Source organism: Triturus cristatus, chromosome 4_1 (assembly GCF_964204655.1).
Source record: "Triturus cristatus chromosome 4_1, aTriCri1.1, whole genome shotgun sequence".
Lineage (NCBI taxonomy): Eukaryota > Metazoa > Chordata > Amphibia > Caudata > Salamandridae > Triturus > Triturus cristatus.
Window position 1 is genome coordinate 139780049 of NC_140585.1, and position 14843 is coordinate 139794891.

The 14843-nt window shown below is 38.7% G+C and overlaps 12 non-coding genes across 12 annotated transcripts; all 12 read right to left on the bottom strand.

Annotated features, from left to right (window-relative positions):
• Nucleotides 1–389: 389 nt before the first annotated feature.
• On the bottom strand, nt 390–461 carry TRNAC-GCA (transfer RNA cysteine (anticodon GCA)). Its single transcript has one exon. It is a non-coding gene; the product is annotated as a tRNA-Cys (tRNA).
• A 997-nt stretch (nt 462–1458) lies between these two features.
• On the bottom strand, nt 1459–1530 carry TRNAC-GCA (transfer RNA cysteine (anticodon GCA)). The gene has a single exon. It is a non-coding gene; the product is annotated as a tRNA-Cys (tRNA).
• A 1008-nt stretch (nt 1531–2538) lies between these two features.
• Nucleotides 2539–2610, bottom strand: TRNAC-GCA (transfer RNA cysteine (anticodon GCA)). Its single transcript has one exon. It is a non-coding gene; the product is annotated as a tRNA-Cys (tRNA).
• A 997-nt stretch (nt 2611–3607) lies between these two features.
• On the bottom strand, nt 3608–3679 carry TRNAC-GCA (transfer RNA cysteine (anticodon GCA)). Its single transcript has one exon. It is a non-coding gene; the product is annotated as a tRNA-Cys (tRNA).
• A 1008-nt stretch (nt 3680–4687) lies between these two features.
• On the bottom strand, nt 4688–4759 carry TRNAC-GCA (transfer RNA cysteine (anticodon GCA)). The gene has a single exon. It is a non-coding gene; the product is annotated as a tRNA-Cys (tRNA).
• A 997-nt stretch (nt 4760–5756) lies between these two features.
• Nucleotides 5757–5828, bottom strand: TRNAC-GCA (transfer RNA cysteine (anticodon GCA)). Its single transcript has one exon. It is a non-coding gene; the product is annotated as a tRNA-Cys (tRNA).
• A 2077-nt stretch (nt 5829–7905) lies between these two features.
• TRNAC-GCA (transfer RNA cysteine (anticodon GCA)) lies at nt 7906–7977 on the bottom strand. The gene has a single exon. It is a non-coding gene; the product is annotated as a tRNA-Cys (tRNA).
• Nucleotides 7978–8985: 1008 nt separating this feature from the next.
• On the bottom strand, nt 8986–9057 carry TRNAC-GCA (transfer RNA cysteine (anticodon GCA)). Its single transcript has one exon. It is a non-coding gene; the product is annotated as a tRNA-Cys (tRNA).
• Nucleotides 9058–10054: 997 nt separating this feature from the next.
• Nucleotides 10055–10126, bottom strand: TRNAC-GCA (transfer RNA cysteine (anticodon GCA)). The gene has a single exon. It is a non-coding gene; the product is annotated as a tRNA-Cys (tRNA).
• A 2077-nt stretch (nt 10127–12203) lies between these two features.
• On the bottom strand, nt 12204–12275 carry TRNAC-GCA (transfer RNA cysteine (anticodon GCA)). The gene has a single exon. It is a non-coding gene; the product is annotated as a tRNA-Cys (tRNA).
• A 1008-nt stretch (nt 12276–13283) lies between these two features.
• TRNAC-GCA (transfer RNA cysteine (anticodon GCA)) lies at nt 13284–13355 on the bottom strand. Its single transcript has one exon. It is a non-coding gene; the product is annotated as a tRNA-Cys (tRNA).
• Nucleotides 13356–14352: 997 nt separating this feature from the next.
• Nucleotides 14353–14424, bottom strand: TRNAC-GCA (transfer RNA cysteine (anticodon GCA)). The gene has a single exon. It is a non-coding gene; the product is annotated as a tRNA-Cys (tRNA).
• Nucleotides 14425–14843: the final 419 nt, after the last annotated feature.

Consider the following 14843-nt stretch of genomic DNA (forward strand, 5'->3'; position numbering starts at 1 on the left):
AGGTGGAATACATGTAAGACTGAGGACACAGGTTAAATGAGGAATAGATTGACTGCATTGCTGCCCACTTTTCTATGCAATTTCTGTAGTGCGATTGAAGGAAGCACTAAACTGTAAAACAAAGTTGCCAATTGCTTTCATAGTCCATTCCCTTTGTTTGGTGCTGTGAAAGGAAGAGCCAGATTCCAAAATAAATCAATGCTTTTTCAGACATTTCCCATACGGAATACCGAGCCCTGTATAAAAATGCATTTACTCTCAGGTTTTGAGCAGTGACATTGTAATGCTGTTAAAGTGTAAGATCCAAGCGAACACTGACTCTGTCAATGATGATCCAAAGGGGTTTTATGAAAAGTCCCAGCTACAAACACAAGAACCAAAACAGGCCAAGGGGACACCTGGATTTGAACCAGGGACCTCTTGATCTGCAGTCAAATGCTCTACCACTGAGCTATACCCCCACCTGTTTGTGCGAGTTGGAATGAAAATATATCAGTACCTCATGAAAGAGTGTGAGCATCATGCTCAGTTGGGCCGGAAAGTACAAGCTTGAAACTGTGGAACAGGAGAAGTAGTTCTTAATATTATTTATTGAAGGAAAACGGGATCGTTTAAAAAATATATTTATATGTTTCATTGTTATTTTATTTGAACAGGCAGTGGTCCATAGGACCAATGCCTGTACATAAAATGCTTGTTTTGAAACATTCTCAAAGGGGAAGAGGTTTTTACGGGACGCCTTATCCTTTCGCGGATTGGTTACCACAATCACCGAGATGGTGGTGAAGTATGATTGTTTTGGGCCAAATGATGGACGAAAAACATTTCTACATACCACTGCAATTTGGTATTTGGAAGGTACACCCAAACGTCCCTTTCAAGTACCATCAATTTAATATATCAGAAAAGGCCATTTTGTGTTCGAAAATGGCCTGAGTCTTCGAGCCAGCCTTTTTTCATCTGCAACGAGGGTTCATACATTTTGCACGTAGGCAGAGGTTTTAAGGAGAAATTAAATAGTTTCTACGTTGCACAAGAATGAAGTGCTTTAAACAAACACATATTTTGTATGCACAGAGGAGAGGAGGAATATATGTAAGACTGAGGACACATGTTAAATGAGAAATAGATTGACTGCAGCGCTGCCGAGTATACTATGCCATTTCTTTAGTGCGCTACAAGGAAGCACCAAACTGTATATCAAAGTTTTCAATTGTTTTCATAGTCATTCTCTTTGTTTGAAGCTGTGAAAGGAAGAGCCGGATTCCAAAATAAATCAATGATGTTTCAGAAAGTTCCCACGCCCTGTGTAAAAATGCATTTATTCCCAGGTTTTGAGCAGTGACACTGTAATGCTAATAAAGTATAAGATCCAACTGAACACTGACTCTGTCAATGGTGATCCAAAGGGACTTTATGAAAGATCCTAGCTACAAACACCAGAACCAAAATAGGTTTAGGGAACACCCGGATTTGAACCAGGGACCTCTTGATCTGCAGTCAAATGCTCTACCACTGAGCTATATCCCCAACTGGTTTCAAAGATCAGAATGACAATATAACAGTACATCATGAAAGAGTGAGAGGCTCAAGCTCAGTTGGGCCACAAAGTACGAGCTTGAAACTGTGGAAAAGGAGAAGTAGTTCTTAATATTATTAATTAAAGGAAAACAGGATCATTTAAAAAACAAAATGTATATGTTTAATTGTTATTTTATTTGAATAGGCAGTGGTCCATAGGACCAATATCTGTAATTAAAATGTTTGTTTTGAAACATTCTCAAAGAGGAACAGGTTTTTACGAGACTACTTATCTTTGTGGATTGATTACCACAATCACTGATATGGTGGTGAAGTATGATTGTTTTGGGCCAAATTACGGTGAAAAAACATTTCTGCATACCACTACAATTTGGTATTTGAAGGTACAACCAAACACCCCTTTCATGTACCTTCGATTTAATACATCAGAAAAAGCTATTTTGTGTTCGCAAATGGCCTGGTTTCTCAGACCAGCCTGCTTGCACCTGCAACTAGGGTTCGTACATCTTGTACGTGGGCAGCGTATTTTAGTAGAAAGTAAATAGATTATGCATTGCACAAAAATGAAGTGCTTCAAACAAACACATACTTTGTATGCACAGAGAAGAGGTGGAATACATGTAAGACTGAGGACACAGGTTAAATGAGGAATAGATTGACTGCATTGCTGCCCACTTTTCTATGCAATTTCTGTAGTGCGATTGAAGGAAGCACTAAACTGTAAAACAAAGTTGCCAATTGCTTTCATAGTCCATTCCCTTTGTTTGGTGCTGTGAAAGGAAGAGCCAGATTCCAAAATAAATCAATGCTTTTTCAGACATTTCCCATACGGAATACCGAGCCCTGTATAAAAATGCATTTACTCTCAGGTTTTGAGCAGTGACATTGTAATGCTGTTAAAGTGTAAGATCCAAGCGAACACTGACTCTGTCAATGATGATCCAAAGGGGTTTTATGAAAAGTCCCAGCTACAAACACAAGAACCAAAACAGGCCAAGGGGACACCTGGATTTGAACCAGGGACCTCTTGATCTGCAGTCAAATGCTCTACCACTGAGCTATATCCCCACCTGTTTGTGAGAGTCGGAATGAAAATATATCAGTACCTCATGAAAGAGTGTGAGCATCATGCTCAGTTGGGCCGGAAAATACAAGCTTGAAACTGTGGAACAGGAGAAGTAGTTCTTAATATTATTTATTGAAGGAAAACGGGATCGTTTAAAAAATATATTTATATGTTTCATTGTTATTTTATTTGAACAGGCAGTGGTCCATAGGACCAATGCCTGTACATAAAATGCTTGTTTTGAAACATTCTCAAAGGGGAAGAGGTTTTTACGGGACGCCTTATCCTTTCGCGGATTGGTTACCACAATCACCGAGATGGTGGTGAAGTATGATTGTTTTGGGCCAAATGATGGACGAAAAACATTTCTACATACCACTGCAATTTGGTATTTGGAAGGTACACCCAAACGTCCCTTTCAAGTACCATCAATTTAATATATCAGAAAAGGCCATTTTGTGTTCGGAAATGGCCTGAGTCTTCGAGCCAGCCTTTTTTCATCTGCAACGAGGGTTCATACATTTTGCACGTAGGCAGAGGTTTTAAGGAGAAATTAAATAGTTTCTACGTTGCACAAGAATGAAGTGCTTTAAACAAACACATATTTTGTATGCACAGAGGAGAGGAGGAATATATGTAAGACTGAGGACACAGGTTAAATGAGAAATAGATTGACTGCAGCGCTGCCGAGTATACTATGCCATTTCTTTAGTGCGCTACAAGGAAGCACCAAACTGTATAACAAAGTTTTCAATTGTTTTCATAGTGATTCTCTTTGCTTGAAGCTGTGAAAGGAAGAGCCGGATTCCAAAATAAATCAATGATGTTTCAGAAAGTTCCCACGTCCTGTGTAAAAATGCATTTATTCCCAGGTTTTGAGCAGTGACACTGTAATGCTAATAAAGTATAAGATCCAACTGAACACTGACTCTGTCAATGGTGATCCATAGGGACTTTATGAAAGATCCCAGCTACAAACACCAAAACCAAAATAGGTTTAGGGGACACCCGGATTTGAACCAGGGACCTCTTGATCTGCAGTCAAATGCTCTACCACTGAGCTATATCCCCAACTGTTTTCAAAGATCAGAATGACAATATATCAGTACATCATGAAAGAGTGAGAGGCTCAAGCTCAGTTGGGCCACAAAGTACGAGCTTGAAACTGTGGAAAAGGAGAAGTAGTTCTTAATATTATTAATTAAAGGAAAACAGGATCATTTAAAAAACAAAATGTATATGTTTAATTGTTATTTTATTTGAATAGGCAGTGGTCCATAGGACCAATATCTCTAATTAAAATGTTTGTTTTGAAACATTCTCAAAGGGGAAGAGGTTTTTACGAGACTACTTATCTTTGTGGATTGATTACCACAATCACTGATATGGTGGTGAAGTATGATTGTTTTGGGCCAAATTACGGTGAAAAAACATTTCTGCATACCACTACAATTTGGTATTTGAAGGTACAACCAAACACCCCTTTCATGTACCTTCGATTTAATACATCAGAAAAAGCTATTTTGTGTTCGCAAATGGCCTGGTTTCTCAGACCAGCCTGCTTGCACCTGCAACTAGGGTTCGTACATCTTGTACGTGGGCAGCGTTTTTTAGTAGAAAGTAAATAGATTATGCATTGCACAAAAATGAAGTGCTTCAAACAAACACATACTTTGTATGCACAGAGAAGAGGTGGAATACATGTAAGACTGAGGACACAGGTTAAATGAGGAATAGATTGACTGCATTGCTGCCCACTTTTCTATGCAATTTCTGTAGTGCGATTGAAGGAAGCACTAAACTGTAAAACAAAGTTGCCAATTGCTTTCATAGTCCATTCCCTTTGTTTGGTGCTGTGAAAGGAAGAGCCAGATTCCAAAATAAATCAATGCTTTTTCAGACATTTCCCATACGGAATACCGAGCCCTGTATAAAAATGCATTTACTCTCAGGTTTTGAGCAGTGACATTGTAATGCTGTTAAAGTGTAAGATCCAAGCGAACACTGACTCTGTCAATGATGATCCAAAGGGGTTTTATGAAAAGTCCCAGCTACAAACACAAGAACCAAAACAGGCCAAGGGGACACCTGGATTTGAACCAGGGACCTCTTGATCTGCAGTCAAATGCTCTACCACTGAGCTATATCCCCACCTGTTTGTGAGAGTCGGAATGAAAATATATCAGTACCTCATGAAAGAGTGTGAGCATCATGCTCAGTTGGGCCGGAAAGTACAAGCTTGAAACTGTGGAACAGGAGAAGTAGTTCTTAATATTATTTATTGAAGGAAAACGGGATCGTTTAAAAAAAATATTTATATGTTTCATTGTTATTTTATTTGAACAGGCAGTGGTCCATAGGACCAATGCCTGTACATAAAATGCTTGTTTTGAAACATTCTCAAAGGGGAAGAGGTTTTTACGGGACGCCTTATCCTTTCGCGGATTGGTTACCACAATCACCGAGATGGTGGTGAAGTATGATTGTTTTGGGCCAAATGATGGACGAAAAACATTTCTACATACCACTGCAATTTGGTATTTGGAAGGTACACCCAAACGTCCCTTTCAAGTACCATCAATTTAATATATCAGAAAAGGCCATTTTGTGTTCGAAAATGGCCTGAGTCTTCGAGCCAGCCTTTTTTCATCTGCAACGAGGGTTCATACATTTTGCACGTAGGCAGAGGTTTTAAGGAGAAATTAAATAGTTTCTACGTTGCACAAGAATGAAGTGCTTTAAACAAACACATATTTTGTATGCACAGAGGAGAGGAGGAATATATGTAAGACTGAGGACACAGGTTAAATGAGAAATAGATTGACTGCAGCGCTGCCGAGTATACTATGCCATTTCTTTAGTGCGCTACAAGGAAGCACCAAACTGTATAACAAAGTTTTCAATTGTTTTCATAGTGATTCTCTTTGCTTGAAGCTGTGAAAGGAAGAGCCGGATTCCAAAATAAATCAATGATGTTTCAGAAAGTTCCCACGTCCTGTGTAAAAATGCATTTATTCCCAGGTTTTGAGCAGTGACACTGTAATGCTAATAAAGTATAAGATCCAACTGAACACTGACTCTGTCAATGGTGATCCATAGGGACTTTATGAAAGATCCCAGCTACAAACACCAAAACCAAAATAGGTTTAGGGGACACCCGGATTTGAACCAGGGACCTCTTGATCTGCAGTCAAATGCTCTACCACTGAGCTATATCCCCAACTGTTTTCAAAGATCAGAATGACAATATATCAGTACATCATGAAAGAGTGAGAGGCTCAAGCTCAGTTGGGCCACAAAGTACGAGCTTGAAACTGTGGAAAAGGAGAAGTAGTTCTTAATATTATTAATTAAAGGAAAACAGGATCATTTAAAAAACAAAATGTATATGTTTAATTGTTATTTTATTTGAATAGGCAGTGGTCCATAGGACCAATATCTGTAATTAAAATGTTTGTTTTGAAACATTCTCAAAGGGGAAGAGGTTTTTACGAGACTACTTATCTTTGTGGATTGATTACCACAATCACTGATATGGTGGTGAAGTATGATTGTTTTAGGCCAAATTACGGTGAAAAAACATTTCTGCATACCACTACAATTTGGTATTTGAAGGTACAACCAAACACCCCTTTCATGTACCTTCGATTTAATACATCAGAAAAAGCTATTTTGTGTTCGCAAATGGCCTGGTTTCTCAGACCAGCCTGCTTGCACCTGCAACTAGGGTTCGTACATCTTGTACGTGGGCAGCGTATTTTAGTAGAAAGTAAATAGATTATGCATTGCACAAAAATGAAGTGCTTCAAACAAACACATACTTTGTATGCACAGAGGAGAGGTGGAATACATGTAAGACTGAGGACACAGGTTAAATGAGGAATAGATTGACTGCATTGCTGCCCACTTTTCTATGCAATTTCTGTAGTGCGATTGAAGGAAGCACTAAACTGTAAAACAAAGTTGCCAATTGCTTTCATAGTCTATTCCCTTTGTTTGGTGCTGTGAAAGGAAGAGCCAGATTCCAAAATAAATCAATGCTTTTTCAGACATTTCCCATACGGAATACCGAGCCCTGTATAAAAATGCATTTACTCTCAGGTTTTGAGCAGTGACATTGTAATGCTGTTAAAGTGTAAGATCCAAGCGAACACTGACTCTGTCAATGATGATCCAAATGGGTTTTATGAAAAGTCCCAGCTACAAACACAAGAACCAAAACAGGCCAAGGGGACACCTGGATTTGAACCAGGGACCTCTTGATCTGCAGTCAAATGATCTACCACTGAGCTATATCCCCACCTGTTTGTGAGAGTCGGAATGAAAATATATCAGTACCTCATGAAAGAGTGTGAGCATCATGCTCAGTTGGGCCGGAAAGTACAAGCTTGAAACTGTGGAACAGGAGAAGTAGTTCTTAATATTATTTATTGAAGGAAAACGGGATCGTTTAAAAAAAATATTTATATGTTTCATTGTTATTTTATTTGAACAGGCAGTGGTCCATAGGACCAATGCCTGTACATAAAATGCTTGTTTTGAAACATTCTCAAAGGGGAAGAGGTTTTTACGGGACGCCTTATCCTTTCGCGGATTGGTTACCACAATCACCGAGATGGTGGTGAAGTATGATTGTTTTGGGCCAAATGATGGACGAAAAAAATTTCTACATACCACTGCAATTTGGTATTTGGAAGGTACACCCAAACGTCCCTTTCAAGTACCATCAATTTAATATATCAGAAAAGGCCATTTTGTGTTCGAAAATGGCCTGAGTCTTCGAGCCAGCCTTTTTTCATCTGCAACGAGGGTTCATACATTTTGCACGTAGGCAGAGGTTTTAAGGAGAAATTAAATAGTTTCTACGTTGCACAAGAATGAAGTGCTTTAAACAAACACATATTTTGTATGCACAGAGGAGAGGAGGAATATATGTAAGACTGAGGACACAGGTTAAATGAGAAATAGATTGACTGCAGCGCTGCCGAGTATACTATGCCATTTCTTTAGTGCGCTACAAGGAAGCACCAAACTGTATAACAAAGTTTTCAATTGTTTTCATAGTGATTCTCTTTGCTTGAAGCTGTGAAAGGAAGAGCCGGATTCCAAAATAAATCAATGATGTTTCAGAAAGTTCCCACGCCCTGTGTAAAAATGCATTTATTCCCAGGTTTTGAGCAGTGACACTGTAATGCTAATAAAGTATAAGATCCAACTGAACACTGACTCTGTCAATGGTGATCCATAGGGACTTTATGAAAGATCCCAGCTACAAACACCAAAACCAAAATAGGTTTAGGGGACACCCAGATTTGAACCAGGGACCTCTTGATCTGCAGTCAAATGCTCTACCACTGAGCTATATCCCCAACTGTTTTCAAAGATCAGAATGACAATATATCAGTACATCATGAAAGAGTGAGAGGCTCAAGCTCAGTTGGGCCACAAAGTACGAGCTTGAAACTGTGGAAAAGGAGAAGTAGTTCTTAATATTATTAATTAAAGGAAAACAGGATCATTTAAAAAACAAAATGTATATGTTTAATTGTTATTTTATTTGAATAGGCAGTGGTCCATAGGACCAATATCTGTAATTAAAATGTTTGTTTTGAAACATTCTCAAAGGGGACGAGGTTTTTACGAGACTACTTATCTTTGTGGATTGATTACCACAATCACTGATATGGTGGTGAAGTATGATTGTTTTGGGCCAAATTACGGTGAAAAAACATTTCTGCATACCACTACAATTTGGTATTTGAAGGTACATCCAAACACCCCTTTCATGTACCTTCGATTTAATACATCAGAAAAAGCTATTTTGTGTTCGCAAATGGCCTGGTTTCTCAGACCAGCCTGCTTGCACCTGCAACTAGGGTTCGTACATCTTGTACGTGGGCAGCGTATTTTAGTAGAAAGTAAATAGATTATGCATTGCACAAAAATGAAGTGCTTCAAACAAACACATACTTTGTATGCACAGAGGAGAGGTGGAATACATGTAAGACTGAGGACACAGGTTAAATGAGGAATAGATTGACTGCATTGCTGCCCACTTTTCTATGCAATTTCTGTAGTGCGATTGAAGGAAGCACTAAACTGTAAAACAAAGTTGCCAATTGCTTTCATAGTCCATTCCCTTTGTTTGGTGCTGTGAAAGGAAGAGCCAGATTCCAAAATAAATCAATGCTTTTTCAGACATTTCCCATACGGAATACCGAGCCCTGTATAAAAATGCATTTACTCTCAGGTTTTGAGCAGTGACATTGTAATGCTGTTAAAGTGTAAGATCCAAGCGAACACTGACTCTGTCAATGATGATCCAAAGGGGTTTTATGGAAAGTCCCAGCTACAAACACAAGAACCAAAACAGGCCAAGGGGACACCTGGATTTGAACCAGGGACCTCTTGATCTGCAGTCAAATGCTCTACCACTGAGCTATATCCCCACCTGTTTGTGAGAGTCGGAATGAAAATATATCAGTACCTCATGAAAGAGTGTGAGCATCATGCTCAGTTGGGCCGGAAAGTACAAGCTTGAAACTGTGGAACAGGAGAAGTAGTTCTTAATATTATTTATTGAAGGAAAACGGGATCGTTTAAAAAAAATATTTATATGTTTCATTGTTATTTTATTTGAACAGGCAGTGGTCCATAGGACCAATGCCTGTACATAAAATGCTTGTTTTGAAACATTCTCAAAGGGGAAGAGGTTTTTACGGGACGCCTTATCCTTTCGCGGATTGGTTACCACAATCACCGAGATGGTGGTGAAGTATGATTGTTTTGGGCCAAATGATGGACGAAAAACATTTCTACATACCACTGCAATTTGGTATTTGGAAGGTACACCCAAACGTCCCTTTCAAGTACCATCAATTTAATATATCAGAAAAGGCCATTTTGTGTTCGAAAATGGCCTGAGTCTTCGAGCCAGCCTTTTTTCATCTGCAACGAGGGTTCATACATTTTGCACGTAGGCAGAGGTTTTAAGGAGAAATTAAATAGTTTCTACGTTGCACAAGAATGAAGTGCTTTAAACAAACACATATTTTGTATGCACAGAGGAGAGGAGGAATATATGTAAGACTGAGGACACAGGTTAAATGAGAAATAGATTGACTGCAGCGCTGCCGAGTATACTATGCCATTTCTTTAGTGCGCTACAAGGAAGCACCAAACTGTATAACAAAGTTTTCAATTGTTTTCATAGTGATTCTCTTTGCTTGAAGCTGTGAAAGGAAGAGCCGGATTCCAAAATAAATCAATGATGTTTCAGAAAGTTCCCACGCCCTGTGTAAAAATGCATTTATTCCCAGGTTTTGAGCAGTGACACTGTAATGCTAATAAAGTATAAGATCCAACTGAACACTGACTCTGTCAATGGTGATCCATAGGGACTTTATGAAAGATCCCAGCTACAAACACCAAAACCAAAATAGGTTTAGGGGACACCCGGATTTGAACCAGGGACCTCTTGATCTGCAGTCAAATGCTCTACCACTGAGCTATATCCCCAACTGTTTTCAAAGATCAGAATGACAATATATCAGTACATCATGAAAGAGTGAGAGGCTCAAGCTCAGTTGGGCCACAAAGTACGAGCTTGAAACTGTGGAAAAGGAGAAGTAGTTCTTAATATTATTAATTAAAGGACAACAGGATCATTTAAAAAACAAAATGTATATGTTTAATTGTTATTTTATTTGAATAGGCAGTGGTCCATAGGACCAATATCTGTAATTAAAATGTTTGTTTTGAAACATTCTCAAAGGGGAAGAGGTTTTTACGAGACTACTTATCTTTGTGGATTGATTACCACAATCACTGATATGGTGGTGAAGTATGATTGTTTTAGGCCAAATTACGGTGAAAAAACATTTCTGCATACCACTACAATTTGGTATTTGAAGGTACAACCAAACACCCCTTTCATGTACCTTCGATTTAATACATCAGAAAAAGCTATTTTGTGTTCGCAAATGGCCTGGTTTCTCAGACCAGCCTGCTTGCACCTGCAACTAGGGTTCGTACATCTTGTACGTGGGCAGCGTATTTTAGTAGAAAGTAAATAGATTATGCATTGCACAAAAATGAAGTGCTTCAAACAAACACATACTTTGTATGCACAGAGAAGAGGTGGAATACATGTAAGACTGAGGACACAGGTTAAATGAGGAATAGATTGACTGCATTGCTGCCCACTTTTCTATCCAATTTCTGTAGTGCGATTGAAGGAAGCACTAAACTGTAAAACAAAGTTGCCAATTGCTTTCATAGTCTATTCCCTTTGTTTGGTGCTGTGAAAGGAAGAGCCAGATTCCAAAATAAATCAATGCTTTTTCAGACATTTCCCATACGGAATACCGAGCCCTGTATAAAAATGCATTTGCTCTCAGGTTTTGAGCAGTGACATTGTAATGCTGTTAAAGTGTAAGATCCAAGCGAACACTGACTCTGTCAATGATGATCCAAAGGGGTTTTATGAAAAGTCCCAGCTACAAACACAAGAACCAAAACAGGCCAAGGGGACACCTGGATTTGAACCAGGGACCTCTTGATCTGCAGTCAAATGATCTACCACTGAGCTATATCCCCACCTGTTTGTGAGAGTCGGAATGAAAATATATCAGTACCTCATGAAAGAGTGTGAGCATCATGCTCAGTTGGGCCGGAAAGTACAAGCTTGAAACTGTGGAACAGGAGAAGTAGTTCTTAATATTATTTATTGAAGGAAAACGGGATCGTTTAAAAAAAATATTTATATGTTTCATTGTTATTTTATTTGAACAGGCAGTGGTCCATAGGACCAATGCCTGTACATAAAATGCTTGTTTTGAAACATTCTCAAAGGGGAAGAGGTTTTTACGGGACGCCTTATCCTTTCGCGGATTGGTTACCACAATCACCGAGATGGTGGTGAAGTATGATTGTTTTGGGCCAAATGATGGACGAAAAACATTTCTACATACCACTGCAATTTGGTATTTGGAAGGTACACCCAAACGTCCCTTTCAAGTACCATCAATTTAATATATCAGAAAAGGCCATTTTGTGTTCGAAAATGGCCTGAGTCTTCGAGCCAGCCTTTTTTCATCTGCAACGAGGGTTCATACATTTTGCACGTAGGCAGAGGTTTTAAGGAGAAATTAAATAGTTTCTACGTTGCACAAGAATGAAGTGCTTTAAACAAACACATATTTTGTATGCACAGAGGAGAGGAGGAATATATGTAAGACTGAGGACACAGGTTAAATGAGAAATAGATTGACTGCAGCGCTGCCAAATATACTATGCCATTTCTTTAGTGCGCTACAAGGAAGCACCAAACTGTATAACAAAGTTTTCAATTGTTTTCATAGTGATTCTCTTTGCTTGAAGCTGTGAAAGGAAGAGCCGGATTCCAAAATAAATCAATGATGTTTCAGAAAGTTCCCACGCCCTGTGTAAAAATGCATTTATTCCCAGGTTTTGAGCAGTGACACTGTAATGCTAATAAAGTATAAGATCCAACTGAACACTGACTCTGTCAATGGTGATCCATAGGGACTTTATGAAAGATCCCAGCTACAAACACCAAAACCAAAATAGGTTTAGGGGACACCCGGATTTGAACCAGGGACCTCTTGATCTGCAGTCAAATGCTCTACCACTGAGCTATATCCCCAACTGTTTTCAAAGATCAGAATGACAATATATCAGTACATCATGAAAGAGTGAGAGGCTCAAGCTCAGTTGGGCCACAAAGTACGAGCTTGAAACTGTGGAAAAGGAGAAGTAGTTCTTAATATTATTAATTAAAGGAAAACAGGATCATTTAAAAAACAAAATGTATATGTTTAATTGTTATTTTATTTGAATAGGCAGTGGTCCATAGGACCAATATCTGTAATTAAAATGTTTGTTTTGAAACATTCTCAAAGGGGAAGAGGTTTTTACGAGACTACTTATCTTTGTGGATTGATTACCACAATCACTGATATGGTGGTGAAGTATGATTGTTTTGGGCCAAATTACGGTGAAAAAACATTTCTACATACCACTACAATTTGGTATTTGAAGGTACATCCAAACACCCCTTTCATGTACCTTCGATTTAATACATCAGAAAAAGCTATTTTGTGTTCGCAAATGGCCTGGTTTCTCAGACCAGCCTGCTTGCACCTGCAACTAGGGTTCGTACATCTTGTACGTGGGCAGCGTATTTTAGTAGAAAGTAAATAGATTATGCATTGCACAAAAATGAAGTGCTTCAAACAAACACATACTTTGTATGCACAGAGGAGAGGTGGAATACATGTAAGACTGAGGACACAGGTTAAATGAGGAATAGATTGACTGCATTGCTGCCCACTTTTCTATGCAATTTCTGTAGTGCGATTGAAGGAAGCACTAAACTGTAAAACAAAGTTGCCAATTGCTTTCATAGTCCATTCCCTTTGTTTGGTGCTGTGAAAGGAAGAGCCAGATTCCAAAATAAATCAATGCTTTTTCAGACATTTCCCATACGGAATACCGAGCCCTGTATAAAAATGCATTTACTCTCAGGTTTTGAGCAGTGACATTGTAATGCTGTTAAAGTGTAAGATCCAAGCGAACACTGACTCTGTCAATGATGATCCAAAGGGGTTTTATGGAAAGTCCCAGCTACAAACACAAGAACCAAAACAGGCCAAGGGGACACCTGGATTTGAACCAGGGACCTCTTGATCTGCAGTCAAATGCTCTACCACTGAGCTATATCCCCACCTGTTTGTGAGAGTCGGAATGAAAATATATCAGTACCTCATGAAAGAGTGTGAGCATCATGCTCAGTTGGGCCGGAAAGTACAAGCTTGAAACTGTGGAACAGGAGAAGTAGTTCTTAATATTATTTATTGAAGGAAAACGGGATCGTTTAAAAAAAATATTTATATGTTTCATTGTTATTTTATTTGAACAGGCAGTGGTCCATAGGACCAATGCCTGTACATAAAATGCTTGTTTTGAAACATTCTCAAAGGGGAAGAGGTTTATACGGGACGCCTTATCCTTTCGCGGATTGGTTACCACAATCACCGAGATGGTGGTGAAGTATGATTGTTTTGGGCCAAATGATGGACCAAAAACATTTCTACATACCACTGCAATTTGGTATTTGGAAGGTACACCCAAACGTCCCTTTCAAGTACCATCAATTTAATATATCAGAAAAGGCCATTTTGTGTTCGAAAATGGCCTGAGTCTTCGAGCCAGCCTTTTTTTATCTGCAACGAGGGTTCATACATTTTGCACGAAGGCAGAGGTTTTAAGGAGAAATTAAATAGTTTCTACGTTGCACAAGAATGAAGTGCTTTAAACAAACACATATTTTGTATGCACAGAGGAGAGGAGGAATATATGTAAGACTGAGGACACATGTTAAATGAGAAATAGATTGACTGCAGCGCTGCCGAGTATACTATGCCATTTCTTTAGTGCGCTACAAGGAAGCACCAAACTGTATAACAAAGTTTTCAATTGTTTTCATAGTGATTCTCTTTGCTTGAAGCTGTGAAAGGAAGAGCTGGATTCCAAAATAAATCAATGATGTTTCAGAAAGTTCCCACGCCCTGTGTAAAAATGCATTTATTCCCAGGTTTTGAGCAGTGACACTGTAATGCTAATAAAGTATAAGATCCAACTGAACACTGACTCTGTCAATGGTGATCCATAGGGACTTTATGAAAGATCCCAGCTACAAACACCAAAACCAAAATAGGTTTAGGGGACACCCGGATTTGAACCAGGACCCTCTTGATCTGCAGTCAAATGCTCTACCACTGAGCTATATCCCCAACTGTTTTCAAAGATCAGAATGACAATATATCAGTACATCATGAAAGAGTGAGAGGCTCAAGCTCAGTTGGGCCACAAAGTACGAGCTTGAAACTGTGGAAAAGGAGAAGTAGTTCTTAATATTATTAATTAAAGGAAAACAGGATCATTTAAAAAACAAAATGTATATGTTTAATTGTTATTTTATTTGAATAGGCAGTGGTCCATAGGACCAATATCTGTAATTAAAATGTTTGTTTTGAAACATTCTCAAAGGGGAAGAGGTTTTTACGAGACTACTTATCTTTGTGGATTGATTACCACAATCACTGATATGGTGGTGAAGTATGATTGTTTTGGGCCAAATTACGGTGAAAAAACATTTCTGCATACCACTACAATTTGGTATTTGAAGGTGCATCCAAACACCCCTTTCATG